The following is a 5,000-nucleotide window of genomic DNA, read 5'->3' as shown; positions in this document are numbered from 1 at the left end:
CCCTACGCACCGCCGTCCCTCCCCTCGGGTTTCGTAATCTCTTAAGGGTCATCAGACAACAATGACACAGTGCGGCCCTACCCTGCTTTGCACACGCCTTCTCCATATCTGATCTATTAGCCCTGGAATTATCCCAATGCGCGGACCAGATTACATCTTCTATTGGTACAAGGGCGTGGATGAGGTTCTATGAGAGAAAGGAACGTGGGGAACGAGACCAAATCAGGTGTGTTAGTCCCTGTAGAAAGCAAATTGATAAGGGGAATGAGCATGTTAATGGCAAAGGTGGTCAAGATAATTAATAAATAATATAGCAATGTAATAACCATGGTGTTGGTTATCTTGTTAACATCGGCGATGGCAATGGCGAGAATAAAGATGATTATTATAATGATCATGATGATGAAGATAAAGAGGAGGAGGAGGAAAAAGATGACGATATGCTGTTGATGACGAAGACAGAGCGGAGATGAAGATGGAGATGAAGATGATGGAGATATGATAAAGATAAAAATAAAGATAAAGCTGAAGATGATGAAGATTAAGATAAATATAAATATAAAGATAAAGGTGTCAACCACGACTCTGGCCATGACCATGACAGCGGTTTTGATGATGTCCGATGAAAATGGCGAACGATAACAAATATGCCGGTGTTAGTAGCAACAATAACAAAGACAATAATAATAACAAAAACAACAAAAACCACAGCCCAAGGGTCAAAATGACATTCCAAGCCTCATCCCACGCTGTCACGCCTCGACCCCGAGATGCTTTAGTGCAGGGATTTTGTTGCAAAGTCGTCTAACAGAATCAACGTTAGGAGGCTTCATTCCAAAGAAAATGCAAGACTCACGTGTCTGCCAAAAAAAAAAAAAAAAAAAAAAAAAAAACTCGAGTGCCACTCCCTGCACAAAGGAATGAACTGAATGAAACGGGCTGATAATGCCTATATGTATAATTCAAAAAATCCTATCCGATATCAAACTTTGGAATGCGTCTTCTTGCCTTCTATCTGTCCCCTTATCTTCCTCTTATCTTTTTTCTTTCTTTCTTTCTTTCTCTCTCTCTCTCTCTCTCTCTCTCTCTCTCTCTCTCTCTCTCTCTCTCTCTCTCTCTCTCTCTCTCTCTCTCTCTCTCTCTCTCTCTCTCTCTCTCTCTCTCTCTCTCTCTCTCTCTCTCTCTCTCTCTCTCTCTCTCTCTCTCTGCACGTTCCCTTTCTACTCCGTCTCCCTTTCCTTCTCTCTCCCCTTCCCTGACTCCGTCTCCCTTTCCTTCTCTCTCCCTCCCTCCCTCCGTCTCCCTTTCCTTCTCTCTCCCTCCCTCCCTCCGTCTCCCTTTCCTTCTTTCTCCCTCCCTCCGTCTCCCTTTCTTCTTCCAACCCGAGCTGCGACACAGGCCAGTGACGTCACGGGGCGCTCCATCCATCACCCGAGTTCGACAGCAAAATGAGATAATGTAGCCCTTCTCCATCACTCGAGGAGAGAAGGGATGGCGAAGGAGGCTGTGTCGCGCGAGGCCGAGTGAGCCGGGACGCTGGCTGGTGCGAGGAGCCCGGGGACGCGACCCAGAGATCGTATCCTCGCACCTCAGGATACGATCTGCTTCGGACAGGGAGGGGGGTTGGAGAGAGGGAGGGAGGGAGGGTGGAGAGAGGAAAACCAAAAACAATTATGAATTAAAGCGATGGTAAAAGTCGAGATAGAAAAAGGGGAGATGGGAGAGGGAGGAGAGGATTGGAGAGGAGGGAAAAGGGAGTAGGGAGGGAGGAGAGGTGAGAAAAGGAGAGGAGAGAGGGAGAGACAGACCAACACACAGACAGACAGACATGCAGAGAATAAACGGCAGACGCACAACCAAAAACAGAACGTGTACAATTCGCCCGGCCTGTCTGAGTGGTCAAAGCACTTACTTACCCGAGAGAGAGAGCACTTCGCCCCCCTTCCCCCTCACCCCCCCTTCACCCCCCCTTCCTCCTTACCCCGAATCCGATGCCCTATACCTGACCTGTAGGTGATCAAGGGAACCACATCCGCCAGGACCTCAGTTATTATAGTAATTATCCCGGCTCTCCATGGTGGTGATGACGAGTCTTGTGATAGTGATGATGATGATGATGGTGAAAATGATGGTAAAAACTGACAGCGGCCATGGTGATGCAAACGCTGGCGATGATGATGATCTCGGTAATGGTGACAATGGTGGTGATAGCAGGAATTCCGATTGTAGTGATGACGAAGAAGATAATTGTAGTACAACCACAAATGGGTCACAATCCATCGTTCTTCTCCAATCCATCGGATAGACTGACACAGGCCCAACATTCTGACGTTGTGCTGAAGCTCCGACAAAAGTTAAATATATAATGAATAAATAAAGTCAACAATAAATCAATCAGTCAACAGGTTAACAACTAAAGAGTTTCCCTGATAACAAATCATACACAATGGCGATAGCGAGAGAGAAAAAACAAATCCAGTAACTAGCCTCTTCATTCTTTCCCTTTCCAGACCCTTAAACAAACACACACACACACACACACACACACACACACACACACACACACACACACACACACACACACACATACACACACACACACCCCCACACACACACACAAACACACACACACACACACATATGAAGTGCGTGTGCTTGGTTTTTTTTTCCCGATCATCCACGCGTGATACCCCCCCCCCTCCCCACCCTCCGTCTGCCAGATGTCTGACCCCACAATTTCAACGCTTTCTTTCCCAATTCAATTCTCTTCCCCCTTTGGTGGAAGCGAGTGACTGAGTGTGTGTGTGTGTGTGATGGGGGGCGGGGGGGGGGGGATTGATAGTTAGGATCATCATCATAATCCTAAGAACAACAATCATAACAATAGCAGCAACATCAGTAACAATGGTTATAAAAACAGTTCGCCAAAAACAACACAAATAGTGTTAGAAATACCTCGCAAGGCCAATCTCCTACGTCACCAACAGTACTACCAACGTCTGATAACAACAGCATAGCAAAGTCAGTAAAACAAAAAGAGAAAAAAACAAAAAAACAAAACAAAACTCAACCCTCACACAAGTCCCTATTTTCAGACGATGCCATTTAAAAGTTTTCAAGTACGAATCAAAGACACCCTTCCCTCCTCCCCCCACCCCTACCCCCTACTCAAACCGCAACATGTAAACGTTCTGCGGCCCTCCGGTTTGACCCTCCCTCCCTCCCTCCCTCCCTCCCTCCCTCCCTCCCTCCCTCCCTCCCTCCCTCCCTCCCTCCCTCCCTCCCTCCCTCCCTCCCTCCCTCCCCCCAGTGTCCTCTTAGAGCAAAACGGCCTCCGGAAACTTATCGGAGCGTCACGGGCCGTCGATAATTCATCCCCGTCGGACCGCGTCGGGGGAGGAGAGGGGGTCAGCTGAGATAAGCACACACAGGCAGCCGACGCACCGGATATTAGCTATATCCTCTGCGCCTAAGGTGTCTGGCGGACTCGGTCGGCCTACTGCACCCCTTCCCCTCCCTCGCTGTGCCCTGGTCCCGCGCCTTCTCCTTCCTCCTTTTCCTCCTTCTCTCCTTTATAGTTTTCTGCCTCCCTTCCTTCCTTCCTTCTCTCATCCCACTCCCTGCTTTCTACATTTCCTAGGCGCCTCCTGGAGTCCCCGCCCGTCCGCCCGCCCTCCCTCCCTCCCTCCCTCCGCCTGTATCCTCTTCCCTCTCTGCTCCCTATACCTCCTTGGCGCCCCTTCCCTTCCCTCTCCCCGGCCACTAACCCCCAACCCTCCCCTCTCCCCCGCCACCCCAACCCCAGGCTATCATATACCAAGCTTCCTCTCTTTGTCTTCGGGTCAAGTTCGCCCTGGATGATCCTTAAGACAATGCCGTGTGAACTGCCGTGTCATTAGACTTTCTGGCTTTCTGACAGATGCCCTGTTTCCTTATCTTTGGCTTTGACTTTTGCCTTTTTTTACCTTTTTTCTCTCTCTGTATCCTTCTCTTCTCTATCCCCCACCCCCCCTCCTTTCCTTAACCCCCTCTCTCCCTCATGAAGTGCGTGCGTGCTTGTGCGATTTGGAGAACCGCTTCGATCTCCGTGCACAGCGACCTTCTCCGGACTGAGAACCGCCGCAGTGGCGAGCCTTCTCTCTTTCGGCTCCTTCTCTTTGCCTCTCTCTTTTCATCGTCGTCACGCCCCCGCCCCTCCCTCTCTTTCGAGCTCCTCCTCCAGACTAACCCTCTTCTCTTCTCTTCTCTTCTCTTCTCTTCTCTTCTCTTCTCTTCTCTTCTCTTCTCTTCTCTTCTCTTCTTTCCTCTCCCTCTCTCCGCTCTCTCTCCTTTGGGAATCCAAGCTTTATCATTTCAACCATATGCGATTAATCTTTCTTCGTTCCCTTCTTCCTCCTCTTCTCACCTCTCATTCATCTTTAAGATCCCGTCCCCCCCCCCCCTCGCCTCCCCTTCCCACTACCTCCACCCCTACCCCTCACCCCTACACACACACACACACACAGCCAAGAGACCAGATTGTGAAGGATATTTTCCAACTGCGTCGGCACTTCCGCCTGGAGTTCTTCTCTCTTGGGATCTGGCACCTTAAAAAAAATACAATGAGACGGTACTGCGGACAGGGATGGGGAGGGGGAGGGGGAGGGAGAGGAGGAAGGGGGAAAGGGGGAAGGGTATAGACAAAAAGGGGAGGGAGAAAGGGGGCAGGGTATAGAAAAAAAGGGGAGGGGGAAAGGGGTCAGAGATTGGGGAGGGGGTAAAGGATATGGATAAAGAGGAAGGGGAAGGGGGTATGGGTACTGAGGAAGGGGAAAGGGTTATGGGTATTGAGGAAGAGGGTGAAAGAGGGGGGAGATGCTATGGACATACAGGAAGAGATAGAGGGAAAGGGAAAGGGAAAGGGAAAGGGAAAGGGAAAGGGAAAGGGAGAAAAAAGAAAGAAACAGACGAAAAAGGAGAGGAGGAGGGAGAGGGTGAAGGAGAAGGAGAGGTAGAGGGAT

The 5,000-nt window shown here is 49.8% G+C and overlaps 1 protein-coding gene across 6 annotated transcripts in view; it reads right to left on the bottom strand.

Annotated features, from left to right (window-relative positions):
* The window catches only part of LOC125036524, a 149,440-nt gene that overhangs the window by 79,791 nt on the left and 64,649 nt on the right, over window positions 1-5,000 (bottom strand). The window lies entirely within an intron of this gene.

The sequence above is a fragment of the Penaeus chinensis genome, chromosome 21 (genome assembly GCF_019202785.1).
Source record: "Penaeus chinensis breed Huanghai No. 1 chromosome 21, ASM1920278v2, whole genome shotgun sequence".
Lineage (NCBI taxonomy): Eukaryota > Metazoa > Arthropoda > Malacostraca > Decapoda > Penaeidae > Penaeus > Penaeus chinensis.
The sequence above is the reverse complement of the archived record's forward strand: the minus strand, read 5'-3'. Positions and strand labels throughout refer to the sequence as shown.